We start from the raw sequence: 21,942 nt of genomic DNA, 5'->3' as shown, positions 1-21,942 counted from the left end.
ATCATGTAAATGCTTGCTTATCAAACTGTCTAAAATGTCTTTCAAATGTAACAGGGTCATTTGTGTATTTCTAATACAAGCTTTGCACAGTGATCTCTGACATCAATACAGAATATCCCAGTTCATGTGTATTTGTGAGGGGTATTCGTTAGAAGAATATCCAATAGCGTTGGTTTGTTAGGTGCTCTGGGATTTGATCTTGTAGGTGCATTAATTGTTCAAGATTCAGAGAGTCGCACAGTTCTTAAAAGAGTCCGATACAGATGTAAACATGACCCACTTCAAATCTCCTTTAGAGTCATTGCTGGGCAATTTGATTGAAAAAGTAAAATATTAATAAAAACACATCAAATGTACGTATAAAAGTAAAAACAGGAAGACACGACCTCAATAGAAATAGATTGGATCAAAGGTGCAGTGTGCAAGTGGGAGGTTTACCTCTGGAGTCTACATTTACATCTACCTCCATATTCAGTTAAAGTCGTTTACAAGGAAAATATAGTAAAAGCTAATAGGCTATATAGCCATCATTCATCCTCTAAAACCCCATGGTAACTGTCTGTTAGAGGTTTTGTTATTTTTCTTTATGTTCGGTGGAGACAGCACAGCACAGGAGAGGAGAGGGTTGGACAGATTTAAATATGATTGTACCAGATGTATGTTTGAAATTTGCAGCTCATGCTCGTTCTATTTCTCTCCTCCTCTTTTCTCTCTCTCTCTCTCTCTTCCTCTTTCCGTCTCTTTCTCTTCTCCTCTTTTCCTCTCTCCTCTCTCTTTCCCTCTCCTCTTTCCCGCTCTCTCGCTCTCTCGCTCTCTCCTTCTCCCTTCTGATAGCTTTTACAGTCGTGCGTTTGAGAAGATGTTCCAGCAGTGTTTGGAGCTGCCATCCCAGTCTCGTCACTCCATCTCCTTCCCCTCTGCTCTGTACCCACTTCATGAGCTGCACCCATGAGCTCTGTCCTGAGGAGGTGAGTGTCCCATTGAGATATGATGTTACCACTGTGTCACAAAACATCACAGTAAGCATCACTAAGGTCTGGCGGGTCACTCTGCGATAGTCATTTATTAAAGAAATGTATTTTCAACATAACTCATGTTCAATTGATCAGGTCGCCCTTGCAAAATATGTTTTTAAGGGTTTTTCCTACTTAAATAAATGAATACAAATGACTTAAATGTAATGTAAATGTACATAAAATACATGTAATGGCCCCTGACACGTTTATGTATAATACATGTAATGTAAAGATGAGTGTTTTTGTATGTTCTTTAGATGTCTTTCCAAGAATTGGAATCTTAAGTAAAATATATTGGTGCAGTAGCAGCCTATTCCATTTGGACTCATCTCTCTCATTAGTTTTGTAGCTCTTAGGGGGACTGCTAGTCTCAGAGAAACAGGCCATTTCACAGGATGTCTCACACAGACTGGAAAAGTCTCCTTCAGCTCCGTCTCAGTGCTGCTAAGGCTCATATGTGCATCCCAAATGACACGCTATTCCCTATTAGTGCACTACTTTTGGCCACAACTTTTGCCTGGTCAAATGTAGCGCACTAATAAGGAATAGTGTGCCATTTGGGACACAGCCTCTGTCTCCTTCCGCAACAGCAGGATGGAGACATACGGAGAATCAGGAAAGTAACTGCAAATTTTCTGGGGTTGTGGAATGTTGTGTAACGAAGCGTCCAGCGCTGTGGTCCATGTACCCGGATGTGTACTGAGAAGTAGAGGGCTGAAAAGCATGATTTATTAAATCTGTAGTTGAACCATACACTGGTGCAGCTACTAGCTACTCCCAGGGGGATGTGGAAGCCCTCCGCTCACACAGCCTCCACAACAGATTTCTGTTTCCCTCTCTGCTGAAATACGCCAGGCCCATTCATGTTTGTTCCTGCCAAACATGGAGCCCAATATCCATTTAGTTTGGTAAATAAGGCATATTTTCGCTCCTAATTGGTTGACAAACAGTACCAAAAGAAGTGGCACAATGGGCGTTCTCATGTGGCCAAGCAGAGTGGTCAAAGGAGGGCCTTTTGCTTAGGAGCTGTCTGAGTGCACTTAGAGAAATAAAATAGATTTATTGAGCCATAGGCTTGGATTTCACAAAACTCCCTCTCTCAGCGTGTTTTCAAAATGTTCCTCTTCCTATGTCCACTCCTCATAGCTTTGGGCAGCTGCAAACTTTATTTATGTTGGAAAAGCATTAAATGTTTCCAAGAATATTTCCATCTCGCACGGAACATTTTACAGTGGTTTGTATTAACAGTAAAAGGTCTGTTTCCCAAATGGCACCCTATTCTATTTTTGACCAGGGCTTATCAGAGATGTGAGTCTGACTCGAGTCACAAAATTGATGACTTGAGACTCGGCTTGATAGAAAATAAAATATCTTGAGACATGACTTGGACTTCGAGCCGCAAGACTCAGGACTCGACTTTGACTTGAGACTGATTACTTAAAATTATCTGGGCAGGTTTTGTTACGCCTTGTCACTCATTTTGTGGCACAGAGTCTCCGTGGATTGCTCTACACGCAGCCAGAGACAGTATCGCAATTGCAACAAAAACTGATTGGCTGGTGAAATGCACACTTTCTGCCCTCTGATTGAACCAGCAAACTGTCAATCAACACAGGTTGGCTGAGCTAGCACAGTGAGAAGGTTTTGGGGGATTGAGTGTGAAACTGAATGGGAATAATATATATTTTCCATACATATTTTAATAGGCTACATACATACTGTTTGTATTTTATATGTATATTTTTGCTTATTCGATCTAGTCACCTAACGTTAGCCTACGGCATTGGACCAAATTCTTGTTTCAAAAACTAATCTGTGCTTCAGAACCAAAACGTTGTGCTTCTTAACTGTTGACCAGTCACCAGCATTGGCGCGCAAAGGCAGACGCACATATTCAGATTAGTGACCAGAAAGCGCTTGTTTGATATTCTCCAGTTCTGCCTGGCAAAAAGAGAATAGCATACCTACATGAATATTATCCATATAAATCTTCTACGGAACGCATCTTTGCCACAACAAGCTGGTGATTTCATTGATCATTTTCGAATTTCAGATAGGCCTAGTTTGGGTGGTTTATAATATACCTCAGTTCTGGCTTTATGTCTAAAGATCGCTGTAACATCGCACTACCTTCAATAGTTACGGGATGAAGATGTTACATTCTGGAGAATGAATGACGATGTTTGAGAGTAAGAAAAATGCTACAGACAGATCATGCAACCTCCGCTGCATACAGTTATGATCCTGCTTGCTCTGACCTCCAGAGAAGTGACAGTGACATAATAGCCCTAGTTGATAGTGACTGCTAACATGAATGACTTTCAGCTCCAAATGTAAAACGCAGTTTATTTCTGTATCTTGTGTTTTGAAAGTGAATCACTGTTTATGGCTGTAATGACACGCTACATTTGCGGAGTGATTGTGTTCGCCCTGTGCACGAGGGGTCGCAAGCTTTGAACCAATCCTTTTTGGGCTTCGCAGGTCAAAATGTTTGAAAACGGCTGAGTGAACAGATTGCTGATTTGCTGTACAGCTATAGGAGATCGGGTGCAGCACAAATGTCAAATTGTAGGGAGAGATGATTGACATAAATTAATATCAAATCATACATTAATATCAAATAAAATTGTCTCATGCCTATTTAAATAAAGGTAAAATAAAATATGTGGGCTCTGAAAATCAAGTAATTTGGTCATCAAGAATATGAACTGTTTACGTTGCAAGCTCACCAGCAATGGGGCATCAAGCAACACTTACTAACAGAGGCCTACTGGTATTTTGCTATGTGAAAATGTACTTGTGAAGCCTGTTTGGAATTGGTTGTTAATGTATTATTACATAATGTGTTGTAGACTAAATAAAGGGCTGTTTAGTAGCCTCCATAAATAGACAGATTTTTTGTTGTTGAACAAGTCGTTGCCTGTATACATTTTTTTTACCTTACTTGAAAAAACGTGTGACTTGACTCAACTTGACTTGCTCTTAGAATGCACGACCTGGACTTGACTCCAGACTCGACTCCAGACTTGGACCTTGTGACTCAAATAATAGTGACTTGGTTCCCAACTCTGGGCCTCATACATCTCAAATGGCTCCCTATTCCCTACATAGTTCCCTGGCCAAAAGTAGTGCACTACATAAGGAATAGGATGCTATTTGGGACGCAACCAAGGTCACAGAGCTTCAGCGAAAGGCATCTGATTAGATTTTTTTTGTTTTATTCTTTTGGCAGCTAAACGTAATTTTACATCCGATTTAGATTTATTTTGAAAAATCTTCAGCATTTGAACCTTTTTTAGGCCATAATCATTTCAACAAAAAATGAAAATACAACAATTATTAGAAAGAAAGCTATTCCATGTGAAATCTTCTCAGAAAATGTTGAGTGACTAGATAATAATTGAAGTATGTTGTGTAAGGAGCACACACACACAGTATTAATATAGAGTCTGCCGGTTAGCAATGGCCTGAGGGAGAAATAAGACCTGTCACTCACAGCTTTAAATTTCAACCTTTGTTCATGTCTTCCATGCCTGGGGGAACAAATAACTCCCCCACCCTCTATGGCTTTCAAAAAGACCAAACTAAATGGTTTAAAGAGCAAACTGCCATGGGATTCATTTAGGATACTCTTTGAAGAGGTAGGGTTTCAGATGTTTTTGGAAGATGGGCAGGGAATTGGCTGTTCTAGCTTCAGGGGGAAGGGTTTTTCTGCATTAAAAAAAGTATTGGGCCTAAGCGCTTTTTCTGCCGCCTATGTCCAACAGTAAATGTAGTCTCGCTCAACACTCCCACTTTTCCCACTGCATCTCATATATAGGTTCTGAGGCCAAAGAAGACAATTCCCGCTCTTTTATTCAGAGAAAATAGCCCTTAGGTTACAGTTCAAAAGACATGGCCCATAATACTGGCACTACTTTTTTTTTCTTTCTATCATGCATTGGTGGGCTGCATTTTACATTCATGAAGCATATCTCGGGCTATTTTAAAATGTAGCTACTTGCGGACCGGACTGTTAACCATTGGTTTAGGCTACACCTTGTTCAGTTAGCTAGCTATAGCTAACAACCTGGGGGCGCGTTCAGCAGGACGCAACGTTTAGAACGTTCAGAGAGAAATATGCTATGTAGAACAAACCTTCCTCTGACATGTTGACTAAGGAATAACGTTGGCTCTATTCATGGTATTTCTATCTTCAACATTCGAGAACATCTTTCAACTGAACGTAGCCTATATGCAAACATTTGGTGGAAAAGAAAGGGAAAGGGAGAGCAAACAATTGATTGACTAAATTCCTCTCGCCACTACACTATCTGACTGGGTAAATATATTTTATTTTGAGTTCATGTGGACCTAGAGACTCAGACTTGAGCACTTGGACCAGGACTCGAGCATGGAGACTCAAGACTTTTACTTTAGTGACTCAACTACATCATTGGATGAAACAGTCATTAGCTCCCGTTGTACTTTTAGGCATCAATGTGGCTGTGGCGTCTGTGAAATGATGATGACAATGTGAATGATGGAGGTGCAACCCATACTACTCTCCAATACTTTACACCATCATCTGGTGATTGTGCCTGCCTATCTCTTCTGTCCCTCTGTCTGTGCTTCCGTGTCTGTTTGTTTTTTATGTAATTTATGTAATGTGTAATATCAATGTAGGCTGAAATAGGCATTTACATGGCCAGATAATTATCATATATTCTAATACAGTGTTTTTGATAAGGAATGTTATCAGATCTTCAACCAACGGTCAAGCATGATGGTGGTAGTGTGATGGTTTGAGGATGCTTTGCTGCCTCAGGACCTGGACAACTTGCCTTAATAGAAGGAACCATGAATTCTGCTCTGTATCAGAGAATTCTACAGGAGAATGTCAGGTCATCCGTCTGTGAGTTGAAGTTGAGGCGCAGCTGGGTCATGCAGCTAGACAATGAGCCAAAACGCACAGTCAAGTCTACATGAATATGGTTAAAAAAGCAACACATTTGAAGTTTTGGAATAGCCTAGTCCAGACCTAATCCCAATTGAGATGTTGTGGCTGGACTTGAAACAAGCACTTCATGCTTGAAAACTCACAAATGTCACTGAGTTAAAGCAAGAGTGGGCCAAAATTCCTCCACAGCGATGTGAGAGACTGATCAACAACTACAGGAAGCATTTGGTATCATTCATTGCAGCTAAAGGTGCCACAATGAGTTATTGAACGGGCAATTACTTTTTCACACAGGGGAATTGGGTGTTGCACAACTTTTTTAAATTAATAAAATAACTATCTTTTTTTTGTTATATCTAAACTCTGGTTCCCTTTATCTAATATTAGGTTTTGGTTGATCTGTTATTGTTCAATATCAAAAATAGAGAAAATCAGAAAGGGGGCAAATACTTTTTCACGGCACTGTAGATGTTTATCATATTTCTGCTGTTGGGAAGAGAATATGATGTTATGCAGAAAAATATGTTGGTAGGACAAGGCTATGGTGTACTGTGTGTTTTGCACATGGAAGTCGGTGATTTTGTTTACTATAGGTTGATGAGACAATACCAATATGATGTGACTAAAATGAAAGGGCATTTAGTTTACTAAAATTGCCTGCTGCTTTTGTCATTTTGACAATAACTAGACTGTCACATTTTTTTCATTTGAATAATGATTAAGACTTAATTATATTTTTGTCAAAATGACTAAGTCTCGGCTAAATCCTAAATGAACACTGGACTGAGCTGACCCGTAGGGGTGGGACGTCCAAGAGACCAGAGGTGGCAGAACAGAGTGCTTGGGTTGGGGTGTAGGGTTTCAGTTCAGTATAGCCTGAAGATAGGGAGGGTCGGTTAGTGGATGTGAGCCTCGACTGGAAGCCAGTGGCGTGTGTGGAGTAGCGGGGTGACATTGGAGAACTTGGGAAGGTTGAACACCAAGTGGGCTGCTGCCTTCTGGATAAGTTGCAGGGGTTTGGTGGCACAAGCAGGGAGCCCAGCCAACAGAGAGTTGCAGTAGTCTAGACTGGAGATGACCAGAGCCTGGATTAGGATCTTTGCAGCTTCCTGTGTGAGGAAGGGTCGTACTCTATTATTATAATCAACTGAGTATACAAACATTAGGAACATCTGCTGTTTCCATGACATTGGCTGACCAGGTGAAAGCTATGATCCCTTATTGATGTCACTTGTTAAATCCACTTCAATAAGTGTAGATGAAGGAGAGGAGACCGGTTAAAGAAGGATTTTTAAGCATTGAGACAATTGAGACATGGATTGTGTACCATTTGAGGGTGAATGGGCAAGACAAAATATTTAAGTGCCTTTTTGAATGGTGTATGGTAGTTGGGGCCAGGTGCACCGTTTTGTGTCAAGAACTGCAAAGCTGCTGGGTTTTTCACGCTCAACATGATTCACCACCCAAAGGACATCCAGCCAACTTGACACAACTGTGGGAAGCTTTGGAGTCAACATGGGCCAGCATCCCTGTGGAATGCTTTCGACGCCTAATAGAATCCACGTCCCGACGATTTGTGGCTGTCCTGAAGGAAAAAGTGGGTGCCACTCAATATAAGGAAGGTGTTCTAAATGTTTTGTACACTCAGTGTAATATATGCCATTTAGCAGACTTTTATCCAAAGCGACTTAGTCATGCATGCATTTTTATGTATGGGTGGTCCCGGGAATCAAACCCACTATCTTGGCATTGCAAGCGCCATGCTCTACTAACTGAGCAACAGGGGACCTCTATGGATGTTGTAGACTAGAGCATGAACCTGCAGGAGCGAGTCACTGCTTTGATGTTTGCAGAGAATAACAGAGTGTTGTCAATGGTCATGCCAAGGTTCTTTGCACTCTGGGAGGGGGACACAGTTGTCCACCATGATGGAGAGATCTTAGCGCGTGCAGGTTTTATCTGGGAGGAAGAGCCGCTCCGTCTTCTCGATTGGATTGAGCTTCAGGTGATGGGCCGACATCCAAGCTGAGATGTATCTCTGCGTGCCGGGCAGACATGTCGCCTCCTAGGAGTGTCATCCGCATAGCAATGATAGGAGAGATCATGTGAGGATTTGATGGAGCCGAGTGACTTTGTGTGTTGACAAAAGCGGAGAGGACCTAGAACTGAGCCACTGGGACACCAGTATTGAAAGCATGTGATGCAGACTCCTCTCCATGTCACCTGGTATGAGCAACCTGCCTGGTAGGACTCAATGCAAAAGCCTGAAACACCCAGCCTTGAGAGTGGAGAGAACAATCTGATGGTTGGCAGTGATGAAGGCAGTGGATATATACAGTGCCTTGTGAAAGTATTCGGCCCCCTTGAACTTTGCGACCTTTTGCCACATTTCAGGCTTCAAACATAAAGATATAAAACTGTATTTTTTTGTGAAGAATCAACAACAAGTGGGACACAATCATGAAGTGGACCGACATTTATTTGATATTTCAAACTTTTTTAACAAATCAAAAACTGAAAAATTGGTTGTGCAAAATTATTCTGCCCCCTTAAGTTAATACTTTGTAGCGCCACCTTTTGCTGCGATTACAGCTGTAAGTTGCTTGGGATATGTCTCTATCAGTTTTGCACATCGAGAGACTGAAATTTTTTCCCATTCCTCCTTGCAAAACAGCTCGAGCTCAGTGAGGTTGGATGGAGAGCATTGTGAACAGCAGTTTTCAGTTCTTTCCACAGATTCTCGATTGGATTCAGGTCTGGACTTTGACTTTGCCATTCTAACACCTGGATATGTTTATTTTTGAACCATCCCATTGTAGATTTTGCTTTATGTTTTGGATCATTGTCTTGTTGGAAGACAAATCTCCGTCCCAGTCTCAGGTCTTTTGCAGACTCCATCAGGTTTTCTTCCAGAATGGTCCTGTATTTGGCTCCATCCATCTTCCCATCAATTTTAACCATCTTCCCTGTCCCTGCTGAAGAAAAGCAGGCCCAAACCATGATGCTGCCACCACAATGTTTGACAGTGGGGATGGTGTGTGCAAGGGTGATGAGCTGTGTTGCTTTTACGCCAAACATAACGTTTTGCATTGTTGCCAAAAAGTTCAATTTTGGTTTCATCTGACCAGAGCACCTTCTTCCACATGTTTGGTGTGTCTCCCAGGTGGCTTGTGGCAAACTTTAAACAACACTTTTTATGGATATCTTTAAGAAATGGCTTTCTTCTTGCCACTCTTCCATAAAGGCCAGATTTGTGCAATATACGACTGATTGTTGTCCTATGGACAGTCTCCCACCTCAGCTGTAGAGCTCTGCAGTTCATCCAGAGTGATCATGGGCCTCTTGCATCTTTGATCAGTCTTCTCCTTGTATGAGCTGAAAGTTTAGAGGGACGGCCAGGTCTTGGTAGATTTGCAGTGGTCTGATACTCCTTCCATTTCAATATTATCGCTTGCACAGTGCTCCTTGGGATGTTTAAAGCTTGGGAAATCTTTTTGTATCCAAATCCGGCTTTAAACTTCTTCACAACAGTATCTCGGACCTGCCTGGTGTGTTCCTTGTTCTTCATGATGCTCTCTGCGCTTTTAACGGACCTCTGAGACTATCACAGTGCAGGTGCATTTATACGGAGACTTGATTACACACAGGTGGATTGTATTTATCATCATTAGTCATTTAGGTCAACATTGGTTCATTCAGAGATCCTCACTGAACTTCTGGAGAGAGTTTGCTGCACTGAAAGTAAAGGGGCTGAATAATTTTGCACGCCCAATTGTTCAGTTTTTGATTTGTTAAAAAGTTTGAAATATCCAATAAATGTTGTTCCACTTCATGATTGTGTCCCACTTGTTGTTGATTATTCACAAAAAAATACAGTTTTATATCTTTATGTTTGAAGCCTGAAATGTGGCAAAAGGTCGCAAAGTTCAAGGGGGCCGAATACTTTCGCAAGGCACTGTATCTAGGAGGATGAGAATAGAGGAGAGAGGGTTAGCTTTGGCAGAGCGGAGACCGTCCGTGACACAGAGGAGAGAGTTCTCAGTTGAGTGAGCCGTCTTGAAGCCCGACTGGTTAGGGTCAAGAAGATCGTTCTGAGAGAGATAATGAGAGAGTTGGTCATAGAAAGTGTGGTGGAAATTCAACACCAGGGACACCTAAAGTCGAGCTTAAATGAATCACTCTTTTATGAGCAAGCTTACAACAGGTTACAAAAAACTCTGCACACCGTGCAGGTCTATCAGAAGCTCCCTTGGGGCAGTCCCAGCAGTTTTCTTATATACAGCTATACTGTACACAGACAAGTTATATTTGCATGATTTAGCATGATTAATGAATCATTACCGGTGGTTCGCACATGTTGCTGACCAATACCTCATGAAGATTTCTCTCTCCAAGTTTAGACCTTGAAACTGAGATACTTTGGTTGTTCCCATAGCAACATTCTGGGAGTCCTGCCGAGTTGCATATCAGTGATAGTGAGGATTCCTCCATACACAATCAGTCAGTCACCTGCATGAACCTATCTAATTGGTTATTAGAAAAGTAACATTGATTTGGGGAAAGGGAAAGGGGGATACCTAGTCAGTTGTACAACTGAATGCATTCAAATGAAATATGTCTTCCGCATTTAACCCAACCCCTCTGAATCAGAGTGGTGCAGGGGGCTGCCATGATCGACATCCACGTCTTCGGCGCCCAGGGAACAGTGGGTTAACTGCCTTGCTCAGTGGCAGAACGGCAGATTTTTACCTTGTCAGCTCGGGAATTCGATCCAGCAACCTTTCAGTTACTGGCCCAATGCTCTAAGCACTGATTTGATACACAAACATAACATTTCACTCACAAAAGCATGCTCAGGGTTTTGGAAAGAGCGGAAAGAAGGAGTACTGGTCTATAGCTTTTGACATTAGAGGGGTCAGGAGTTGGTTTCTTGAGGAGGGGAGCAACATTGGCCATCTTAATGAGGAATGGGAGAAGGTCTCCAGAGATGGTCTGGAGAAGGGCATGGGGTCGAGCGAGCAGGTTGTCAGGTGGCTGGACATCACTAGTTGCAGGATTTAATACGGAGAGAGAGAGGGGAGAAGGAGGTCAAGGTATAAGGTAATTCTGTAATAGTGGGACCAGTGGACTCCGTAGGCTGAGTGAATGAGGAGTGGATATTGTCGACCTTCTTTTCAAAGTGGTTGGCAAAGTAATCCGTGAGGAAGGAGGAGGTGGAGGATTAAGGAGGGAAGAGAAGGTGGAAAACAGTTTCCTGGGGTTAAAGGCAGAAGCTTGAAATTTAGAGTGATAGAAAGCAGCTTTAGCACGTACACAGAGGAAGAGAAGGTAGAGAGGAGGGAGTGGAAGCATGGTAGGTCCTCCAAAAGTTTAGTTTTCCTCCGTTTCCGCTCAGCTGCCCACAGCCCTATTCTGTGAGCTATTCTGTTTGACCAGAGTTGTTTGTGGAGACTGTGTGACCAGTTTTAGAGCGTGGCGGTGTGTGCTGTTCAGTCAGTGTGTACTGTTAAGAGTTGGCTACCTACGAATGACAGGTTCACTCAGACCTCTCTACCTACCTTAGAACCTTTTGCTATTCACAAACCGCTAGATCTGTTTGGCATTGACAAATACTGAAGGAGTTAGATCTGGGACCAGGCTAACAAACAGCCGTTCACCATCCACCAGCCAATCTCCTATAGTGCAAACTGATTTACCCTGGATAATTTCCTATAGTGCAAACTGATTTACCCTGGATAACATTTTCTTCCCCCTTTCCCTCCTTCCTACAGAGGCATCACATAGGCGACCGTAGCTTGTCCCTGTGCAACATGTTTTTGGATGAGATGGCTAAACAGGCCCGCAACCTCATCACAGACATCTGCACCGAGCAATGCACGCTCAGCGACCAGGTGAGGTTCTGTTGTCATGGTGATTAATCACAGTGCACGCTCAGCGACCAAAGGGCTATATTACGATACAAGCTTGATCTACTCAGGATTTTCTAAAGCTAGCCAGCTTCACTTAGCTTCTCTTTCCAGATCAGGCTTCAGCCACACTACAATGGTGGATATTGCTCGTCCACCTGCCGCTAACTCGAGCAGGCTTGTAACTGCTCGTGCATGTCGCACGTGGCTAGTCGAAGGCTGAACTCTTAATTTATACAATGCTGAAACATCAGTCTATGGGCGAGTCAGTGCAAAATTTTAATTTGTGCCAAAATGTAAATGAAAGACGAGTCGTCTTGCAAATTCAGCAGGCTATGGTGTGAAATAGGCTTGTTGAAGTGTCCTCTTTATTTTATTACGTATCGTTAAGGCAGTCTTTATTTTATTATGTATCGTTAAGGCAGTCTTTATTTTATTACGTGTCGTTAAGGCCGTCTTTATTTTATTACGTGTCGTTAAGGCCGTCTTTATTTTATTACGTGTCGTTAAGGCCGTCTTTATTTTATTACGTGTCGTTAAGGCCGTCTTTATTTTATTACGTGTCGTTAAGGCAGTCTTTATTTTATTACGTATCGTTAAGGCAGTCTTTATTTTATTACGTGTCGTTAAGGCAGTCTTTATTTTATTACGTGTCGTTAAGGCCGTCTTTATTTTATTACGTGTCGTTAAGGCCGTCTTTATTTTATTACGTGTCGTTAAGGCCGTCTTTATTTTATTACGTGTCGTTAAGGACAGCGGAGTCAATCACCACCTTCCGGAGACACCTGAAACCCCACCTCTTTAAGGAATACCTAGGATAGGTTAAGTAATCCCTCTCACCCCACCCCCCTAAGTTTTAGATGCACTATTGTTAAGTGACTGTCCCACTGGATGTCATTTATTTTAGTCGCTCTGGATAAGAGCGTCTGCTAAATGACTTAAATGTAAAATGTAATGTTAAGGCCGTCTTTATTTTATTACGTGTCGTTAAGGCCGTCTTTATTTTATTACGTGTCGTTAAGGCCGTCTTTATTTTATTACGTGTCGTTAAGGCCGTCTTTATTTTATTACGTGTCGTTAAGGCCGTCTTTATTTTATTACGTGTCGTTAAGGCCGTCTTTATTTTATTACGTGTCGTTAAGGCCGTCTTTATTTTATTACGTGTCGTTAAGGCCGTCTTTATTTTATTACGTGTCGTTAAGGCCGTCTTTATTTTATTACGTGTCGTTAAGGCCGTCTTTATTTTATTACGTGTCGTTAAGGCCATCCTTGTCTTTGCTTATTAATGTACAAGCACCTTTTTCCCCACTCCTGTGGATAAAATAATTTCATTAGGCCAAAGTCCTACACAAGTTTTACTGTGCGTGAAGTTTAAAATGCATTCTGTCATTACGAAATGTGTAATGTATTTTACATTTTTTATTTTTTTACTGTTTGGTAGGAGTGATCTGGGTCTGCTCTCGTGTCATTCCTAGCTATCTCATTTATTATAATTACTGAGAAGGGCCGGTCTCCCAGACACAGGTTAAGCCTCGTCATTTAGGCCTAATCTGAGTCTGGAAAACAGGCCCGTAAGGTAAGGTACATTGAGTTCATGCCTTGTTATGGAACTATTGTATGTTGGACCTATTTACTAGCCATTTAAGTTTTTCAACTGATGACTGACTCAATGTAGGTCTTAAGTCAGATACTTTTCAAAATTCTATTTCTGTCATGTACAGGTAAATAGGCTTGGGCGGTATCCAGATTTTCATATTGCTATACCATCCTTCTCGCATCTTCGGATTTACTGTATTACCGGATAACCCACAAGGGTGCGCTAAAAACACAAGAAAAGCCCATTGGGCCGCTATTACCAGAATGCTAACAGAATTAGCACGAACTAATAGCAAAATCATATAGAAGCTGTTAGCTAAATTCTAACGTTTGAAACCAAACATAAGCTAATTGCAAAGACCGGCAAATCCAGCTCATAAAGTTATAAAAGCATAGCCTGTTGTTACTGAATCCCATTTTCAGTGAGTGTGGACATTTTACAAGTGAAAGTGGACGGAAGAAATTGTGCAAATTGAGAAAGTTGTGATGCATGCTTTACTGAAAGAAGAGCAGCGTGTGTACACGGCGTAGATGGGAGAAGGAGGAGGGGAAAAAACACTAGTAGGAAACACAGGGGAAAAAATGGCGTCTGTACAGAACGCATCCAGATCACTTTGACTTCTGGCAGAAAGCCATTAAGATATCTGATGGCAAACATTTAGTAGTGAATTGTATCCAAGTGTAATAAGTTCTTCAGCTCATGTGCGCCGCACAGCAGAGACTCTGATAGATATAGAACACTATGGGTTCACCAGCTATAGAACACTATGGGTTCACCAGATATAGAACACTATGGGTTCACCAGATATAGAACACTATGGGTTCACCAGATATAGAACACTATGGGTTCACCAGCTCCTGCTGTTTCCTGTTGTGCTATTTACTAACAAACACCCGACTGGATCAACTGTTCTAGGGAACTATGGTAAGCTTCATCATTTAAAATAATGTGACAAGTAAAATGAAGAATGCAATCTGCTTTATCTCCTAACGTATTGCACAAGTTGACTGCAGGTAATAACTTAAGTAGCTACAAATGTTCACATTTATTGAAAAACTATTGAAAAATCATTTGTATACCGCCCAAGCCTAGTAAATAGAATACCAGATAGCCTACATTGTGCACGTCCCAACTAAGTGCCTTGGAAACATAATTTGTCACTTCATTCCTTATTGGTCTGTGAGTGTTAAAGGGGGTTTCCTGTCCCTGCTGTGCTCCTGTTGCAGCTGCTGCCAAAACATTGTGCCAAAACCATCAGTCAGGCGGTGAACAAGAAGTCAAAGAAGCAGACGGGGAAGAAAGGAGAACCTGAGAGAGAGAAGCCTGGAGTAGAGAGCATGAGGAAGAACAGGCTGCTGGTCACCAAGTAAGTAGTGTACACTCTGTAGGGTCTCTAAGTAAGGTTAGGGACTCTTTCCCAATGTGTCTATGCTCGATTTGGAGGAATCAAGAAAAGATGAAATGGAGACATTTACATTTGTGTCACTTTTTTCCAGCGTGACTTACAGGAGCAATTACGGTTAAGTGACTTGCTCAAGGGCACATCGACAGATTTTTCACCAAGTCTGCTCGGGTATTCGAACCAGCGACCTTTTGTTACTGGCCCAACGCTCTTAACCACTAGGCTACCTGTTCCCCTCCCCATGACCTCCTATCCACTTTCAGATATTTTCAACAGGGCACTGTTATTGGATGGTTTTGTAAGTCATGGTCTGTGTGTGTCTCAAAAGGCACCCTATTCTCTACAAAATTCACTACTTTTGACCAGAGCCCTGTGGACAACCTGTCAAAAGTAATGCACGACATAGGGAATAGGATGCCATTTGGGATGCAGACATGGTTTTGCAACCTCATCTTCCACTGTGTGTTAAAAATACCATGCTAAGACTTACTGCCATCACTTGCCCTCCCTGCTCTGGGTATTCCACTTGAATTTGGTCCAAACTCTACTACTATACTCCTAATTCTCAGCGTCCAGTAAGCTGCATAGAAACAGACCATGACCAGGGCTAGGATAATATAGATTCAGGTCTGGGCTGAAAAAGTGATGTGTAAAAACAACATTAACTGTGGTGCTGGAGGAACTTAATCCATCTGCTTTGTCACAGATTTCCCCTTTAATCTGAACAAAATGAGGTTTTAATGTCTGCCTAACTGTCTGTGTTCCTAGCCTGGATAAGCTTCACACAGCGCTATCCGAGCTGTGTTTCTCCATCAATTATGTACCCAACATGGTGATATGGGAACACACCTTCACTCCCAGGGAGTACCTCACCTCACACCTGGAGATCCGCTTCACCAAGTGAGTGTACACACATGCTTGCACGCACAAAAGCATATGTATGATCGCACATGTGCATGAACACACACACACAAACTTAGGGAATCCAAACACCAATCCTCACAGGAGGCTATGAGTGAATTCCTGCAGATAGTCTGGTGGCTTCCCACTGTCGTGTTTTTGGCTATGCCGGATTAAGTGATATGGCATGCTATTCTATAAAATAATTTCTCCGTAATTAATATTACCTGATTGAGCTAATCATGTAAATGTAGTTAACTAGAGAGTCGGGGCACCACGAAATAATATTTATAGAGCTGTTATCTTCTGAATAAACTCTTAAATACCTAGTAATATTTTACATCAATAGCAGTCAATATTAATCGTCACCTAAATTCAGTCTCATCTGAAAGTTGTAAATTCTTGGTTATCTTCACGAAACCCTGGCTAACAAGTTGAATCAGCAATACAAAATTGGGTTTCATTATTTATTTACTAAATAACTAACTAATCACACAGAATTACATATACAAAGAATGAATTATACCTTGATTACAAATTACGTCATAAAGGAAAACGTCCCTAGCGGGTGGAACAGATATGACAGCTGGTTACACACAAGAAAAGGGCTGGGTTTGAGTGAAAGAGCGGGAAGACTGAGGGACAAAGGAAGAAGCTGTGCTATCGTAAATACAGTATCTTATGCATTCTAAATTACCACCCATTGTGTGATAGACAGGATACTCTGTCTGTTCCTTCCTAACCCTCGTTTGCAGCTGCTGTTGCTAACTCAACGGCTATGAGGTATCACTTCTGTAGTGAATAAGAGTTCAAAGTTCATACCATTCGCAACCAAAGCTCACGCTGATGTTGTCTTCGTTCTGTAGTTATTATCTGAACCATTCTGACATCGGACCATCGTCCTCACATCCTCGGAACTGGAGGTTACATTTTCGTCAAGGGCTTATATAGTGGAGGGAGACAAGGGGTGTGTGTTTCATAGTTTACAACCTATGTATCTTCATGTGGGCGGGCCAGTGAGTCAGGCCTAATTCACTCATGAAAACCCAATTCTCACATTTTAGAAGCTAAAATCACATTTCATCCCATCACGAATAATTTCATATTCAAACATTTAAATTGAACAACAATTCCTGTGAATCCGATAACTCTGATGTGAAGACTTTACACTGTAGAGTTTGTCATCTTATCATTGATGAGAATGTCTCAGATGACAACCGAACTGACATCATATTCATTAAGTACCACTGCATATGTTCAATTGGTCAGATTACCAGAATATAGTTCATTTCCCCCCACCTTCTGGTGTTCCCAGAATCTCTATGTTAACCAAGGGGTTTTCAAATGTAACATCAGTAGGGTAGAGAGAGGAGAAAGGGGGGAAGAGGTATTTATAACTGTCATAAACCTACCCCCAGGCCAACATCATGACACCACTGTGTTGTAACGTTAGCTGGTCAGTTATGAAATCTGTCTCTCCTCCCCAAACACCAATCCATTGACTATCTCATGCAAAAGGAAGGAGGCTTAGTTTGTTGTTATAAATCAAGGAACATTGTCATCCATTTGTTAATTTGAATTAAAATCCCTAGACAGAGTTTAACAAAAAACCTCTCTGGGGTTAATGATGTGATATGTGATTTATTAGTCCAACAGACAAACGTTTTTTGGTGTCAGAGTGATTTTTGACATACATCCAGAATGGGGCCTGACCGGTCCAATGAAATAAACATTGTGCTGGAGAGTAACAGCTATTTTCCACTGTGGGAGTTGGGGTTGTGACGTTGGTGCTTTGGCTGGTGAGTGTGTGTGTGTGTGTGTGTGTGTGTGTGTGTGTGTGTGTGTGTGTGTGTGTGTGTGAGGGGTGGGTGCGTTGGCTGGCCCCTCTCCACAGTGCCGTGAACCCCTCCACTGTCCAGGCTTCCCACAGAGGAGAGGGCTCACACACATACCCAATTACCGCCACTTACCACTCCGCCCTGCTCCTCCAGATCAGTGCAGGATAAAAGTTTTACTGCTCTTAGGTTCCCAGTTCCCAGCACACTTCAGACAGAAGGGAAAAGTGGCTAGTTATTTACAAAATGTTCCTAATGCTCGGTCAGGGTGTGAAAAAGAGTTTTACCACTTTTTTTTAACCCTGCCATGTTGGATCAGATCTGCCCACTCCACACCAAGTTATCTACGTAGAAATACGGAAAGGTTAGGCATTAGGGAAAACAATACAGCCATTGTTGAACGTTGTTGAAGAGTCGCCCAAACTCCCTGGAGTCCATGTAACTAACAGTAACAGGGATAATCTGCTGTTGTAAATAGGACTTTATAAGTACATTTGATTGATTGATCCCTATTATTCCAATCTTAACTGTTGGATCTGCCAGTCAAATATCAAATTCCTGGACATGATGAATTCCCTCTCTGCATCCCTGTCAGTGAAATATAAGGAATTCTTCATCATGCCTTTGATTGATTGACTGATCGATCCTGTTTTGTTCCTTCTCTAGGTCTATCGTGGGGATGACCATGTATAACCAGGCGACCCAGGAGATAGCCAAACCATCTGAGCTGCTGACCAGTGTCAGGGCTTACATGACTGTGCTCCAGAGCATAGAGAACTATGTTCAGATAGATATCACCAGGGTGTTCAACAACGTGCTGCTGCAGCAGACACAACATCTGGACAGTCACGGAGAACCAACCATCACTAGCCTCTACACCAACTGGTGAGCCCTTAACCCTTCTAACCCCTTAACCCTTCTAACTCCTTACCCCCCCATAACTCCTTACCCCCCATAACTCCTTACCCCCCATAACTCCTTACCCCCATAACTCCTCACACCCCCCAAAACTCGTTGACCTCCCTTAACTCTTTAACCCCTAAACCCCAAACTCTTTAACCCCCTTAACCCAAACCCACCATCACCAGCCTCTACACCAACTGGCACAAGCAATACATTCACAAAACAATACAAATGTCCTCTTTCTGCCTGTCTATGAATAACAGATTTAGGCCTTGATTCAAACAAACGCAAATAATTGTCCTGTGCACTGCGATTGAGTTTGTAAGGGGATTTCTGTGCATCCTCGGTGAACCATCAATCAAACAAATTTATTTATGCCCTTTTTACATCAGCTGATGTCACAAAGTGCTGTACAGAAACCCAACCTAAAACCCGAAACATCAAGTAATGCAGGCGTAGAAGTACAGTGGCTAGGAAAAACCTAGGAAGAAACCAGGCTATGAGGGGTGGACAGACCTCTTCTGGCTGTGCAGGGTGGAGATTATAACAGAACATGGCCAAGATGTTCAAATGTTCATAGATGACCAGCAGGGTCAAATAATAATAATCACAGTGGTTGTAGAGGGTTCAACAGGTCAGCACCTCATCACCTCAGGACTAAATGTCAGTTGACTTTTCATAGCCGATCATTCAGAGTATCTCTACCGCTCCTGCTGTCTCTAGAGAGTTTAAAACAGCAGGTCTGGGACAGGTAGTATGTCCGGTGAACAGGTCAGGGTTCCATAACCGCAGGCGGAACAGCTGAAACTGGAGCAGCAGCACGACCAGGTGGACTGGGGACAGCAAGGAGTCATGAGGCATGGTCCTAGGGCTCAGGTCCTCCAAGAGAGAGAAAGATGGTGAGAATTAGAGAGAGTATACTTAAATTCACACAGGAAACCGGATAAGAATGGAGATATACTCCAAGAATATAACAGACTGACCCTAACCCCCCAACACAAACTATTGTAGCATAAATACTTGTGGCTGAGACAGGAGGGGTTAGGAGACACTGTGGCCCCGTGTGATACCCCCGGACAGTGCCAAACAGGCAGGATATTTCCCCACCCACTTTGCCAAAGCAAAGCTCCCACACCACTAGAGGGATATCTCCAACCACCAACGTACCATCCTGAGACAAGGCTGAGTATAGCCCACGAAGATCTCCCCCATGGCATAACCCAAGGAAGATCACGTCAATGACTCAACCCACTCAAGTGACGCTGTCTGTGTGGGTGGACCAATTCAGTTTGTCCGTGATGTGTATGCCGAGGAACTTACAACTTTCTACCCTCTCCACTACTGTCCCATCGACGTGGATAGGGGGGTGCTCCCTCTGCTGTTTCCTGAAGTCCACGATCATCTCCTTTGTTTTGTTGACGTTGAGTGTGAGGTTATTTTCCTGACACCACACTCCGAGGGCCCTCACCTCCTCCCTGTAGGCAGTCTCGTCATTGTTGGTAATCAAGCCTACCACTGTAGTGTCGGCTGCAAACTTGATGATTGAGTTGGAGGCGTGCATGGCCATGCAGTCGTGGGTGAGCAGGGAGTACAGGAGAGGGCTCAGAACGCATCCTTGTGGGGCCCCAGTGCTGAGGATCAGCGGGGTGGAGATGTTATTACCTACCCTCACCACCTGGGGGCGGCCCGTCAGGAAGTCCAGTACCCAGTTGCACAGGGCGGGGTCTAGACCCAGGGTCTCGAGCTTAATGACGGGTTTGGAATGTACTATGTTGTTAAATGCTGAGCTGTAGTCGATGAACAGCATTCTCACATAGGTATTCCTCTTGTCCAGATGGGTTAGGGCAGTGTGGTTGTGATTGAGTTGTCTGTGGACCTATTGGGTCGTAAGCAAATTGGAGTGGGTCTAGGGTGTCAGGTAGGGTGGAGGTGATATGGTCCTTGACAAGTCTCTCAAAGCACTTCATGATGACGGAAGTGAGTGCTACGGGGCGGTAGTCGTTTAGCTCAGTTACCTTAGCTTTCTTGGGAACAGGAACAATGGTGGTCCTCTTGAAGCATATGGGAACAGCAGACTGGGATAAGGATTGATTGAAATCAGCACTTGCCTTAACAGGACAACAGTGTAGAGAAGCTAGCACTGGAGTAATGATCAAATATTTTGGTTCTAGTCAAGATTCTAGCAGCCATATTTAGCACTAACTGATGTTCATTTATAGCTTTATCTGGGTAGCCTGAAAATAGAGCATTGCAGTAGTCTAACCTAGAAGTGACAAAAGCAAGTTTATAATTTTTGCAATATTACGTAGATGGAAAAAAAACCTGTCCTTGAAACAGTCTTGATATGTTCGTCCAAAGTGAGATCAGGGTCCAGAGTAACGCAGAGGTCCTTCACAGTTTTATTAGAGACGACTGTACCACAATTGTCAGATTCAACAGAAGATCTCTTTGTTTCTTGGGACCTAGAACTAGCATCTCTGTTTGGTCAGAGTTTAAAAGTAGAACATTTGCCGCCATCCACTTCCTTATGTCTGAAACACAGGCTTCCAGGGAAGGCAATTTTGGAGTTTCGCCATGTTTCATCGAAATGTACAGATGTGTGTCTTCCGCATAGCAGTGAAAGTTAACATTATGTTTCCGAATGACATTCCCTATAGGTAAAATATATAGTGGAAACAATAGTGGTCCTAAAACGGAGCCTTGAGGAACACCGAAATTTACAGTTGATTTGTCAGAGGACAAACCATCCACAGAGACAAACTGATATCTTTCCGACAGATAAGATCTAAACCAGGCCAGAACTTGTCCGTGTAGATTTGGGTTTCCAATCTCTCCAAAATAATGTGATTGATGGTATCAAAAGCAGCACTAAGGTCTAGGAGCACGAGGACAGATGCAGAGCCTTGGTCTGACGCCATTAAAAGGTAATTTACCACCTTCACAAGTGCAGTTTCAGTGCTATGATGGGGTCTAAAACCTGACTGAAGCGTTTCGTATACATTGTTTGTCTTCAGGAAGGTAGTGAACGTGATCTCTGTGAAAATCTGAGAAATTGATTGATTTGAATCCCAGCCTTGATCATGCCTTCCATTCAATGACGCAGACACCATACATTCTCTCTGTACTTCAGGTATCTGGAGACCTTACTGCGCCAAGTAAGTAACGGACACATTGCTTACTTCCCAGCCATGAAGGCTTTTGTCAACCTGCCTACGGAGAACGAGCTCACCTTCAATGCAGAGGAATATTCTGATATCTCAGGTAAGCTTCATTACTTATTGTCCTTTTAGACACCAATAGACATTCATGTTATGTTACTGAGAGTGAGTCAGATGATTTACTATCTAGCCTATTTAAACATGGCTTTTTTTATAGCAATAGCAGTGTTGGATGACACAATGAATCACTGACAAAACATTACCATCTTATGTCGGAAGGATTGGG

The 21,942-nt window shown here is 42.5% G+C and overlaps 1 pseudogene; it reads left to right on the top strand.

The window, feature by feature from the left end:
* The window catches only part of LOC124046872, a 69,987-nt pseudogene that overhangs the window by 28,333 nt on the left and 19,712 nt on the right, over window positions 1–21,942 (top strand).

This window comes from Oncorhynchus gorbuscha, linkage group LG01, assembly GCF_021184085.1.
Source record: "Oncorhynchus gorbuscha isolate QuinsamMale2020 ecotype Even-year linkage group LG01, OgorEven_v1.0, whole genome shotgun sequence".
Taxonomy (NCBI): Eukaryota; Metazoa; Chordata; class Actinopteri; order Salmoniformes; family Salmonidae; genus Oncorhynchus; species Oncorhynchus gorbuscha.
Note: the sequence above shows the minus strand (reverse complement) of the source record. Positions and strands in the feature narration are given on the sequence as shown.